Source organism: Elephas maximus, chromosome 11 (genome assembly GCF_024166365.1).
Source record: "Elephas maximus indicus isolate mEleMax1 chromosome 11, mEleMax1 primary haplotype, whole genome shotgun sequence".
Lineage (NCBI taxonomy): Eukaryota > Metazoa > Chordata > Mammalia > Proboscidea > Elephantidae > Elephas > Elephas maximus.
The window spans coordinates 40,439,769-40,454,635 of record NC_064829.1 but is presented as its reverse complement, the minus strand read 5'-3'; positions in this window follow the sequence as shown (position 1 = coordinate 40,454,635).

Below are 14,867 nucleotides of genomic sequence, written 5' to 3'. Positions count from 1 at the left end.
TTGAGATACCCAATTTATGCACTATGAGACAGCATTTATAGAACACGCATACTTTTGAAGGGATCCTTATGTAGGACTATGTCTCCACACATGATTTACAAAGATTAATACACTATAGTAAGAAAACAAATTGAAATAGGTTAAACGAATTAGACAGAAGGAAGTAAAGTGAAGAATATAGTAGTATAGTATAGATAGTAAAGAACCAAATAGACCAAAGACTGAAATCAGTACAAAATACATCCATGAATTTGATTCTGAACTTTCTAATACCCCACATAAAGAGGAAACTATGTCAATATCTTGGTCATTGCAAGTTAATAATCTTGGACTTGAGTATTTAGAGGAATGTACAAAAAGACAAGGGGGCGTTGGTGGTTCAGTGGTAGAATTTTCCTTGATTGCCTAAGATGAATACGGTTAACATGATCAACTCTTAACCAAAAAAGTTGGAGGTTTGAGTTTACCCAAAGGCACATCGGAAGAAAGTCCTGGCTATCAACTTCTAAAAAAAGCAGTCATTAAAATCCCTGCAGAGTACAGTTAACTCTGACAACCAAGGGGTCACCATGAACCAGAATCCACTAGGTGGCAACTGTTTTTCCAGAAATGCAGCATCTTATTTCCTGAAACATTCAGCTATGCTTCATGTTCAGCTTGGTATGTATCCCTAATGTCAGGCATACACTATCCCTGGAAGAAGAGGAAGAATTTAGACAACCATTGCTTGAAAGAATGTATACACATCTTGGGTCAAAATTTGATAGGCAGTCATTAAATAATAACCTCTGAATTTCTCCTTGAAATTCTTTGTTGTTTTTGTTAGGCGCCATTGAGTCAGTTCCAACTCACAGAAACCCTATATGTCCAACAGAGCAAAACACTGCCCAGTCCTGCACCATCCTCACAATTGTTGTGCTTGAGCCCACTGTTGCAGCCACTGTGTCAATCCATCTCATTGAGGATCTTCCTCCTTTTCGATGACCTTCTACTTTACCAAGCATGATGTCCTTCTCCAGGGACTGGTCCCTCTTGATACATGTCCAAAGTATGTGAGACAAAATCTCACCATCCTCATTTCTAAGGAACATTCTGGCTGTACTTCTTCCAAGACAGGTTTGTTCCTTCTTCTGACAGTCCGTAGTATATACAATATTCTTCACCCATACCATAATTCAAAGGCACCAATTTTTCTTCGGTCTTCTTTTTCATTGTCCAGCTTTCACATGCATATGAAGAGATTGAAAATACAATGACTTGGGTCAGGCGTACCTTAGTCCCCAAAGTGACATTTGATATTGAACACTTTAAAGAGGTCTTTTGCAGCAGATTTTCCCAATGTAATATTTTGTTTGTTATTCTTGAGTGCTGATTCCATAGGCATTGATTGTAGATTCAAGTAAAATGAAATCCTTGACAACTTCAATATCTTCTGCATTTGTCGTCATGTTGCTTATTGGTCCAGTTGTGAGGATTTTTGTTTTCTTTATGTTGAGGTGTAATCCATACTAAAGGCCGTAGTCTTTGATCTTCATCAGTAAGTGCTTCAAGTCCTCTTCACTTTCAGCAGACAAGGTTGTGTTATCTGCGTATTGCAGCTTTTAATGAGTCTTATTCCAATTCTGATGCTGAACTCTTGATATACTCCATCTTCTCAGATTACTTGCTCAGCATGTAGACTGAAAGCTATAGAGAAAGGATACAACCACGAGGCCCATCTTTCCTGACTTTAAACCACACAGTATTCCCTTGTTCTGTTCAAATGACTGCCTCTTGGTCTACGTATGGGTTCCTCAGAACACAATTAAGTGTTCTGGAATTTCCATTTTTCACAATGTTATCCATAATTTGTTATGATCCACAGAGCTGAATGCCTTTGCCTAGTCAATAAAGTACAGGTAAATACCTTTCTGGTATTCTCTGCTTTCAGCCAAGATCCATCTAACAGCAGTGATATCCCTTGTTCCATGACCTCTTCTGAATACAGCTTGAATTTCTGGCAGCTCCATCAATGTACTGCTGCAACCACTTTTGAATAATATTCAGCAAAATTTTACTTGTATGTGATATTAATAATATTGTTCAATAATTTCCACATTCTGTTGGATCACTTTTCCTTGATATGGGCACAAATATGGATCTCTTCCAGTCAATTTGCCAGGTAGCGGTCTTCCAAATTTCTTGGCATAGATAAGTTCAGCACTGCCTTCATTTGTTGAAACATCTCAGTTGGTATTCCATTGATTCCTGGAGCCTCGTTTTTCGCCATTCTCTTCAGTGCAGCTTGGACTTCTTCCCTCAGTACCTTTGATTCTTGATCATATGCTACCTCATGAAATGGTTGAATGTCAACCAATTCTTTTTGTTTCAGTGACCCTGTGTATTCCTTCCATCTTCTTTTGATGTTTCCTGCATAGTCCAATATTTTCCTCGTAGAATTCTTCAACATTGCAACTCAATACTTTACTTTGTCTTCTCGAGCCACCCTTTGAAATCTTCTGTTCAGCTCTTTTACATCATCATTTCTTCCATTCACTTTAGCTTCTCTGTGTTCAAGAGCAAGTCTCAGAGTCTCTTCTGACGTGGATTTTGGTCTTTTCTTTCTTTCCTGTCTTTTAAACGACCTTTTGCTTTCTTCATGTATGATGTCCTTGATGTCATTCCAAAACTCATCTGGTCTTCTGTCATTAGCATTCATTGTGTCGAATCTATTCTTGAGGTAGTCTCTAAATTCAGGTGGAATATACTTACCATTGTATTTTGGCTCTCATGGACTTGCTGTAATTTTCTTCAGTTTCAACTTAAACTTGCATTTGAGCAATTGATGGTCTGTTCTGCAGTCAGCACCCGGCCTTGTTCTGACTGATATTGAGCTTTTCCATTGTCTCTTTCCACAGATGTAGTTGATTTGATTACTGCGTATGCCATCCAGTGAGGTCCTTGTGTATAGTCACCATGTGTTGGTGAAAAAAGGTATTTGCAATGAAGAAGTCATTGGTCTTGCAAAATTTTATCATGCAATCTCAGGCATCGTTTCTATCACCAAGGACATATTTTCCAACTACTGGTACTTCTTTTTTTGTTTCCAGCTTTTGCATTCCAATCACCAGTAATTACCATGCATTTTGATTGCATGTTTGATCAATTTCAGATTGCAGAAGTTGATAAAAAAAACTTTTAATATCCTCATCTTTGGGCTTAGTGGTTGGTGCATAAATCTGAATAATAGTCACATCAACTGGCCTTCCTTGTAGGCGTATAGATGTTATTCTGTCACTGAAAGTGTTGTACTTTAGGATAGATCTTGACATGTTCTTTTTGACGATGAACATAATGCCATTCCTCTTCAATTCATCATTCCCAGCATAGTAAACCACATAATTGTCCAATTCAAAATGGCCAATACCAGTCCATTTCAGCTCACTGATGCCTAGAATATCGATTGTTATATGGTCTATTTCATTTTTGATGACCTCCAATTTTCCTAGATTCATATTTCCTACATTCCATGTTCCGATTATTAGTGGATGTTTGCAGCTGTTTCTTCTTATATTGAGTTGTGCCACATCAGCAAAAGAAAGGCTCAAAAGTTTTACTCCATCCACATCATTGAGGTCGATTCTACTTTGAGGAGACAGCTCTTTCCCAGTCGAGTTTTGAGTGCCTTCCACCCTGAGGGGCTCATCTTCTGGCACTATTATCAGACAATGTTCCGCTGCTATTCATAAGGTTTTTGCTGTTCAATTTTTTAAATGTAGACCATCAGGTCCCTCTTCCTAGTCTGTCGTCTAGAAGCTCCCCTGAAACCCATCCACCATGAGTGACCTGTTGGTACGTGAAATATCGATGTCATAGCTTCCAACATCACAGCAACACACAAGCCACCACAGTACGACAAACTTACAGATGTGTGAGGTGAAATTCTTTAGCAGAATCTAATACTTACAGTCACGCTGAAGCTCTTTGACTTTCATTAATCTGTGATTTTAACCAACTCAGAATGGTTCCCATTCAGATCTTTACAGAAAACTTTTTTTATTGGTTTACTAAATATGATTTTTTGTTTCTTTTTACTCAGCATTATGCAATGAATCTAGAATTATCCCACTGGCATTTGATAGACAACTCTCAAATTTGCTGAAATTTCCCAAATATTATTGTCTCAATTATAACTTTGAATGCATTTTATTTTATGTTACAATTCTTACTTAGTATATTCTTATTTTCAAGATTTATTCTTCATAAATATAAGATTACAAGATATAAAAAAAAAAAACAGTGTAGGACCATTTGTATTATATGTGTGTTTGTCTCCTAGAATCATAGATTCATAATCTCATTCACATGTAAAATGTGTATGTTTAAGATGTGAGCAAAAGCATGAAAGGGGGAAAACAGGTGAGAGATAATGAGAAGGAAAGGAGGACAAATAAAAAAGAAAATGCATTGTTCAAGCCATTTAGACTAACAGTTTCTTTCTGATTCTTCATCAAAGTCGCTAAGCAGTTTCTCAATGTGAATGTCATTGTGTATGCCCCTTTATTTGAAGTACTTACATTTTGGCATTTTGAATTGAACCACCCATTAAAATATTGTTTTAGTTGTTGCATTTATTAAATCATTTAAAACAAATGATGGAAGGTGGTGAACATTCTTCCTAAGAAATCTGATCTGAGCCAGACAAGTAAACCTCATTTTAACAAGGCTTTCACAAGTCTGTTGCTAGATTACAAAACAATTCTGTGTTGCATTCACACAACTAGTCTACGAATGTAGCAATTTAGTTCTGACAGATCAAGCATAAATTTGACTTTGAAAGTCTCAGTTGGTTGAGTTTTACAGGTGTCCATATTGTTCTGACTATGATAAAAGGTGGCATTTGGGCCACTGTGGATAAGCTTATGCTGTATCTTGAAAGTGTTCACAATTTCCTTTTGTTCTGGTTCAATTTTTGTGTCTAGATCATCTTCTTTCTCCTATTAATATATTCATTTTCACCATCGTAGCTTGCATAGTCTTATAGATCATAAACCGAGTTCTGCTGGATGTATTTCACCCAAGATTTGCACAGCTTACCTGACAACACATTCTACCATTAGGCCTGGCTTAGAAGTGACTTTTAGAACCTGTGAGGAAATCCAAACAAGGAAACTCAGGAGCACACACGTTGCCAACAACTATCAGTGGTCCTCTTCTCGGACTGAGTTCTGCAACATCAAAAAGAACACACAGGAAGTAGTTAAAAGAGAACAACTTACTAGCCAGCCAGATCAGCCAGATAAACCCTGGTGATGGCTGGAGCGACAGAGATCACATCCAGGTTGACCTCACGTCCAAACTGAGTTATACGGATATTTCCAGATTGTCCATCGGGGGGGAAAAGGAGCTGGAAGGAGCAAAAGGTAGCACTAGGGCAACTGTATAATTTATTATTGAGACTGGAACAATGACAATCGTAAAAGGAGGTGTTAATAATGATTACACGAGGAAAACAAGAATAAACAAGGACCGTCCTGGGAAAACTGGAATGTATGGAATCCCCTAACACGGAACCCCTAAATAACACCAACACAGTTACTTCATTTAACGGTTCATATCTTAATATGAGTAGCCAGACAAGCAAATGCACCATCTATATGAACTGGTGAACCATGATAAATGCAAGTTCAGAAGTGCATTGCAGAGCAGGGTGGGTCAGAGGTGTTGCTGGAGAGTTGAAGTATGATGAATAATATTTGAGGAAATATTTTAAGTTTCGTGTAATTGAAGAATTGAATTGATTTAGAAGTGGAATGTAAAAGTAATGTTCTTCTTTTTCCATTTTGGGTATATGTAGTTTTAACTCTGGCCACTAGGGGACCACTTAGTGCTTTGCACATTAAATTTACCTGCTTAAAAAAAAAGATAACAATATGCTAATGGCATCAGAGTCCTGTGACATTTCTTGCCTATACAGTACATTCCAGTGGCTGATTATATAACATTATTCCCTAGTTGCATCCTATTAGTTTGGTGTTTTCCACCTCAAAGACTCCTTAGATGTGCCTTCAGAATCTTTGGCACGTGCTGCCAACTGCCTAAAGCAGGTCTGCACACTCAATAAGAATTTAGTCCATATTTTTTCCTTTGTTGATTTGAATAACAGCCTTTTCTGGGAACTCCCCTTGCCCTTCCGTAAATGTTGAACTGATCTCAAACAATCATTTGAGTCTTGGAGATAACAACAATAAATAAATAAATAAATAAAAATTACTACATGCCCTTTAGATAGTAGGTGCTGTGTATTTTTGATATATGTTGCTTTTAATCCTACAATTTCTGCCAAGAAATTGTTATTTTTTCCTCATCTTAGAGATGAGAAAACTGACTTAGGTGAAATTACTAACCCAAGGCCACCTAGACAGGGCAAAGATGAAATTTGAATTGGTATCTGTCCAAAGCCCAGGCACTTCCCCCTGCTCCAGAACAACTAGGAAGAAAGCCGATCAGCTGGTTCTTGTCATGTTGTCCGTGAATCCTAGTTTCAAGCAGAAACGTGCAATTCTACAAACAGAAAGTCTCACTCACAGTGACAGACTTCTGCACTTGCTGAGACCTCAGGACAGAAAATCCTGCCCCACACTCTCTGCCTCTTGAGCTCCAGCTCCGCCTACCTTGTTGTAACCTTCTGCTGGGGGAATTCAGGAAGTCATCCCAGCGATTATCTCCCCTACCTCTGGCTCGGAGGAAACAAAGCACTTTGCTGGCTATGAAGACTTCAGCACCTTCTTAATCTCCACTAGCACTCCCCTTCTGACATTATTTGGTATGGATAACAGACATTTTGTTTTATTATTTTTTAATTTTATATTTATTATTGCTTTATATAGTTCTTATGTGAAGTGCGACATATAAATACAGCTCCAAGCCTACACTCCTTGCAGCCACATCGCTAACACAAGGCCACCCTTATGTGGAAATTCTGGAGCAAGTACTTAGTACCCTCCAATGTTAGCAGTACCATCATGCTCATCATACAGTGTTGTGGTTTTTTTAAAAATATAACATAGCTGAGATCTGTGAGAGGACAATGTCATATTTTATTCATCTCTGAATTTCTAGTTCTCAGCACACTTACTGGTACTATGGTCTGATGAATTACTTAGAATGGCCTTTCTCACCATGGTCTTATAAATTCTACCCACGTGATTGGGCAGGACTGTGCAAATAAGATAATTGTGGCCCCCAAGGGGATTGGTCAGTTTTGCCTTAAAAGAGAACCAATTTCAAAGCAGAGAGAAGAACAGACAACCACCAAGGAAGGAGAGACCAGTAGGAGAGACCCAGCAGGAGAGACTTGGCAGCAGGTGATGGCACAGTGGGCTTCCCAGTCCACAGAGAGAGAAAGCTGAGTGCCTTTGGGGAGATGCCTAGGGCCAGGGAGAGGCATCCTGCAAGTACGGCTAGGAAGAGGATGTCCTGATGAAAGAACTGTATTCTGAGTATTCCTGAGTCTGAACTGTAACTGTTACTTCCCTTATAATAAACCCCATAATCATGAATATGATATGGGAGTTCTATGTGGCCATTGCAATGAATTATTAAACTAGCAGAGAAGTATAGAGTGCTGTGTGAGGGATGGTTGGTGTCAGAATTTGTAAAGATGGCAGAGAGAGGAGGCTTGTCTGGCCTCTGCCCTGAGGGAGGCAGCCTTGTGCTGTTGTTCTTGGTTCTCCTTACCCCTTGTGGGGTTGGAGGAGGTCAGGCACTGCCCCCACAGGTACATAGTAATCCTTGATGTACAGGTTTCAGCAGAGCTTCCAGATTAAGACGGACTAGAAAATTAACTGGTAGTCTACTTCCGAAAAAACTGGCCAGTGAAAACCTTATGAATAGCAGTGGAACATTGTCTGATACAGTGCCAGAAGATAAGCCCATCAGGTTGGAAGGCACTCAAAATACAACTACAGAAGAGCTGCCTCCTCAAAGTAGAGCTGATCTGAAGGAAAAGAATGGAAAAAGCTTTCTGGGCCTCCATTTGCTGATGTGGCATGACTCAAAATGAGAAGAGACTTTAGGAGGTGGAGCCAAGATGGTAGAATAGACAGATGCTTCCATCTAGCCCTCTTTACAAAAAAGACCCCCCCCCAAAAAAAGTGAAACAAGTATATTTGTGACAAGCTGGGACCCCTGAGCATCAAAGGCAAACTTAGACAACAGACTGAAGGGCAGGGGGAGGAAGAGGCCATTCAGAAGTGGAGAGGAGTTATCAGACCTGAATTGCGGGGAGCCCTCAGGCACAATTCCCGGATCGGTGGCAGCAGCCACAGCAGGCTGGTACTAGAGTTCCGCTGCAGTTTCCTCAGGGAGAAGCAGCCAGCCACACAGCCCACTCACACCTCTGGAACCTGAGGAGAATGGCGTGCTCTCGGCAAAAGCTAAGTGCTCGCATATATTTTACTGTGCCCCCCCCCCACTCCCAAGCCGGCTTCAGTGGCTGAATCCCTGGGCCTGACATAGACCCTGGTGAGCACCTAAAGCCATCCTCCCGGCCTTGAGGAAGGAAAAAATTTGCAACTGGGAGGAAAAGTTAATTTGCTAGCTCCATTAACTGGGGGAGCTCAGGACAGAAGCAGCTCCTGTCCAGACATAAACCGTCCATGGACCTTGAGCACCTTTCCCTTCTGTGTGGACCTTTGTGGGTCTATTTTGGGAGAATAGGCCCTTGTTGGCAAACTCCAACCATTTCAGCTGTGCGGTGGAGGGGTGGGTGTTTGACATTTGACATAGCTTTGCCTATTAAACAAGGTCCTCACCTACCCACCTCAGGGACCTAAGGACTGGTAGCTCCACTCAGGTCACCCAGCCACCCATGACAGAGGTCCAAAGATAACTGGTACCTCCTAGTCCTTACAAGAAAAACTTTGGGTGCCCATGGTCCCTCTGCAGAACCCACTGACCAGCACAACCTAGGGAACAGAGATGTGTTTTCCTCAGAGACACTTGGGGTCGGTTCTCAGCCCCCTGCCTTGTTCAGAGAGTGACCCCCTGCTACAATCAGGTACCGGTAAACATGCCAATCACCCCTGCCCCCTAAGACTGCAGGACAGAGCCTCTGTCACACACTTGATGATCAGCTACCTGGAAACCTGAGCTGAATTCATACAAGAAAACTGAATGGACTCCCAGACTGATATACCTGATAACAGCTCTAGCCAGCTGAGGTCAGGACACCAGAGCTCCAAAGGCAAAAATAATCAATCTAGCTCACTCAAGCAATCCATAGGGGTATACCAAAACAAAAGAAAGGAAGCAGCTATGACACAGCAAGCAAGCATAAACTAATACAATAACTTATAGATGTCCTGGAGACAACAGTCAATACTGAATCACATAAAGAAACAGACCATGATCAGCTCAACAGGCTCTCAAAAAAAAAAAAAAAAAAAAAGAATCCAGGGGTCTTCTAGATGAAAGTGCATTTCTGGAATTACCAGATGCAGAATACAAAAGTTTAATATAGAGAACCCTTCAAGACATCAGGAAGGAAATGGGGCAATACGCAAAACAAGCCAAGGAACACATAGATAAAGCAACTGAAGAAGTTAGAAAGATTATTCAGGAACGTAATGAAAAGTTTAATAAGCTGGAAAAATCCATAGACAGACTGCAATCAGAAATTCAGAAGATTAACAATAAAATTACAGAATTAGATAACTCAATAGAAAGTCAGAGGAACAGAACTGAGCAAGTAGAAGCTAGGATTTCTGAACTCGAAGATAAAGCACATAGCACAAACATATTTGAAGAAAAATCAGATAAAAGAATTTTAAAAAATGAAGAAACCTTAAGAATCATGTGGGACTTGATCAAGAGAAACAACCTACGAGTGATTAGAGTACCAGAACAGGAAGGGATAACAGAAAATACAGAGGGAATTGTTGAAGATTTGTTGGCAGAAAACTTCCCTGATATGATGAAAGATGAGAAGATATCTATCCAAGCTGTTCGTCTAACTCCACATAAGGTAGATCTTAAAAGAAAGTCACCAAGACATATTATAATCAAATTTGCCAAAACCAAAGATAGAGAGAGAATTATAAGAGTAGCTAGGGATAAATGAAAATTCACCTACAAAGGAGAGCCAATAAGAATAAGCTCGGACTACTAGGAAAAAAAAAAAATTTTTTTTTTTTTTTTTTACTAGGCAGAAACCATGCACCCCAGAGGGCAATGGGATGACATATATAAAAAAATCAAAGGGAAAAAATTGCCTGCCAAGAATCACATACCCATCAAAACCGTCTCTTAAATACGAAGGTGAAATTAAGACATTTCCAGATAAACACAAGTTGAGGGAATTTGTAAAAACCAAACCAAAACTACAAGAAATACTAAAAGGAGTTCTTTGGTTAGAAAATCAATAATATCAGGTATCAACCCAAGATTAAAACACTAGACAGGGCAACCAGAAGTCAACCCAGACAGGAAAATCCAAAAAAAAAAAAACAAGATTTAAAAAAAGTCCAACACAGGGTAATGACAATATTATTATATAAAAGAAGACAACAATAAAATAATAAAAAGAAACTAAGAAATGTAATCATACACCTTCCATATGGAGAGGAAGATACGGCAATACAAAGAAATAAAAGTTAGTTTTAAATTTAGAATAAAAAAAAACCAGTGCCGTCGAGTCAATTCCGACTCATAGCAACCCTGTAGGACAGAGCACAACTGCCCCCATAGAGTTTCCAAGGAAATTTAGAATAATAGGGGTAAATTATAAGGTTATCACAAAGAAGACAAACTATCCTACTCATCAAAATAAAATACAAGGGAAAAATACAGACTCAGCAGAAACAAAATCAACAACAACAAATATGAGGAAAGGACAATATATAAAGAAAATCTACTCAGCACATAAAATCAAGTGGGAAAAAGAAACTGTCAACACACAAAAAAAGACATCAACATGTTAGCACTAAATTCATACCTATCCATAATTACCCCGAATGTAAATGGACTAAATGCACCAATAAAGAGACAGAGAGTGGCAGAATGGATGAAAAAACAAGATCCGTCTATATGCTGCCTACAAGAGACACACCTTAGACTTAGAGACACAAACAAACTAAAACTCAAAGGATGGAAAAAATATATCAAGTAAACAACAATCAAAAAAGAGCAGGAGTAGCAATATTAATTTCTGACAAAATAGACTTCAAAGTTAAATCCATCAGAAAGGATAAGGAAGGACACTATATAATGGTTAAAGGGACAATACGCCAAGAAAATATAACCATATTAAATATTTATGCACTCAATGACACGGCTGCAAGATACATAAAACAAACTCTATTAGCTTTGGAAAATGAGATAGACAGCTCCACAATAATAGTAGGAGATTTCAACACACCACTTTCGGTGAAGGACAGGACATCCAGAAAAAAGCTCAGTAAAGACACAGAAGATCTAAATGCCACAATCAACCAACTTGACCACATAGACATACAGAACACTCCACCCAACAACAACCAAGTATACTTTCATTTCTAGTGCATATGAAACATTCTCTAGAATAGACCACATATTAGGTTATAAAGCAAGCCTTAGCAGAATCTAAAATGTTGAAATATTACAAAGCATCTTTTCTGACCATAAGGCCATAAAAGTGGAAATCAATAACAGGAAAAGCAGGGAAAAGAAATCAAACACTTGGAAACTGAACAATACCCTGCTCAAAAAAGACTGCATTGTAGAAGATATTAAGGATGGAATAAAGAAATTCAGAGAATCCAATGAGAATGAAAACACTTCCTATTAGAACCTTTGGGACACAGCAAAAGCAGTGCTCAAAGTCCAATTTTATATCAATAAATGCACACATGCAAAAAGAAGAAAGGGCCAAAATCAAAGAATTATCCCTATAACTTGAACAAATAGAAAGAGAGCAACAAAAGAAACCCACAGGCACCAGAAGAAAACAAATAATAAAAATTAGAGCTGAACTAAATGAAATAGAAAACAGAAAAACAATTGAAAGAATTAACAAGACCAAAAGCTGGTTCTTTGAAAAAATCAACAAAATTGATAAACCAGTGGCCAAACTGACAAAAGAAAAACAGGAGAGGAAGCAAATAACCCAATTAAAAAATGAGAGGGGTGATATTACAACAGACCCAACTGAAATTAAAAGAATCATATCAGATTACTGTGAAAAACTATACTCAAACGAATTTGAAAACCTAGAAGAAATGGATGAATTCCTAGACACACACTACCTACCTAAATTAACACAGAGGTAGAACAACTAAATAGACCCGTAACAAAAGAAGAGATTGAAAAGGTGATCAAAAAACTCCCAACAAAAAAAAGCCCTGGTCTGAACAGCTTCACTGCAGAGTTCTACCAAACTGTCAGAGAAGAGTTAACACCACTACTAGTAAAGGTATTTCAGAGCATAGAAAAGGACGGAATACCACCAAACTCATTCTATGAAGCCACCATATCCCTGATACCAAAACTGGATAAAGATACCACAAGAAAAGAAAATTATAGACCTATATCCCTCATGAAAGTAGATGTAAAAATCCTCAACAAAATTTGAGCCAATAGAATTCAACAACATATCAAAAAAAATAATTCATCATGACCAAGTGGCATTCATACCTGGTATGCAGGGACGGTTCAACATTAGAAAAACAATTAATGTAATCCACTGCATAAATAAAACAAGAATCACATGATTTTATCAATTGATGCAGAAAAGGCATTTGACAAAGTTCAATACTCATTCATGAGAAAAACACTCAGCAAAATAGGAATAAAGAAAATTCCTCAACATAATAAAGGGCATTTGTACAAAGCCAACAGCCAACACAACCCTAAATGGAGAGAGCCTGAAAACATCCCCACTGAGATTGGGAACCAGACAAGGATGCCCTTTATCACCACTTTTATTCAACATTGTGCTGGAAGTCCTGGCCAGAGCAATTAGGGTAGATAAAGAAATAAAGGGCAACCAGATTGGCAAGGAAGAAGTCAAAGTATCTCTATTTGCAGATGACATGATCTCATACACAGAAAACTGTAAGGAATTCTCCAGAAAACTACTGAAACTTATAGAAGAGTTCAGCAGGGTATCAGGATACAAGGTAAACATACAAACATCAATTGGATTCCTCTACACCAACAAAAAAGAACATCGAAGAGGAAATCACCAAATAAAATGCCATTTACAGTAGCCCCCAAGAAGATAAAATACTTAGGAATAAATCTTACCAGAGATGTAAAAGACTTACACAAAGAAAACTACAGTACACTTCTGAAAGAAACCAAAGGAGACTTAAGTGGAAGAACATACCTTGCTCGTGGATAGGAAGACTTAACATTATAAAAATGTCTATTCTACCAAAAGCGATCTATACATTTAATGCAATTCTGACCCAAATCCCAAGGACATTCTTTCATGAGATGGAGAAACAAATCACCAATTTCATATGGAAGGGAAAGAGGCCCTGGATAAATAAGGCAATACTGAAAAAGAACAAAGTGAGAGGCCTTACTTTACCTGATTTTACAACCTATTATAATGCCACAGTAGTCAAAACAGCCTGGCACTGGTACAACAACAGATACATGGACCAATGGAACAGAATTGAGAATCCAGACATAAATCCATCTGTATATGAGCAATTGACATTTGACAAAGGCCCCAAAACAGTTAAATGGGGAAAAGACAGTCTTTTTAACAAATGGTGCTGGCATAACTGGATATCCACCTGAAAAAAAAAAGAAACACGACCCACACCTCACTCCATGCACAAAAACTAACTCAAAATGGATCAAAGACCAAAATATAAAATCTACAACGATAAAGATCATGGAAGAAAAAATAGGGACAACATTAGGAGGCCTAATACATGGCATAAACAGTATACAAAACATTATTAAGAATGCAGAAGAAAAACTAGATAACTGGGAGCTCCTAAAAATCAAACAATTATGCATCCAAGGTCTTTGCCAAAAGAGTAAAAAGACTACCTACAGACTGGGAAAAAGTTTTTAGCTATGATATTTCTGATCAATGCCTGATCTCTAAAATCTACATGATACTGCAAAAAGTCGACTGCAAAAAGACAAATAACCCAATTTAAAATGGGCAAAAGATATGAACAGACACTTCAGTAAAGAAGACATTCAGGTAGCTAACAGATACTTGAGGAAATGTTCACAATCATCAGCCATTAGAGAAATGCAGATCAAAACTACAATGAGATTTCATCTCACTCCAACAAGGCTGGCATTAATCCAAAAAACACAAAAGAATAAATGTTGGAGAGGCTGTGGAGAGATTGGAACACTTCTACACTGCTGGTGGGAATGTCAAATGGTACAACCACTTTGGAAATCGATTTGGCGCTTCCTTAAAAAGCTAGAAATAGAACTACCATACAATCCAGCAATCCCACTTCTTGGAATATATCCTAAAGAAATAAGAGCCTTTACACGAACAGATATATGCACACCCATGTTTATTGCAGCCCTGTTTACAATAGCAAAAAGATGGAAGCAACCAAGGTGCCCATCAACAGATGAATGGATAAATAAATTATAGTATATTCACACAATGGAATACTATGCATCTGTAAAGAACAGTAAGGAATCTGTGAAACATTTCATAACATGGAGGAACCTGGAAGTTTCTGAATAAACTGAATGCTTCAAAGGCCAGCGTAGCAGGGGCAGGGGTCTGGGGACCATGGTTTCAGGGGACATCTAAGTCAATTGGCATAATAAAATCTATTAAGAAAACAATCTGCATCCCACTCTAAAGAGTGGCATCTGGGGTCTTAAACACTAGCAAGCAGCCATCTAAGATGCAT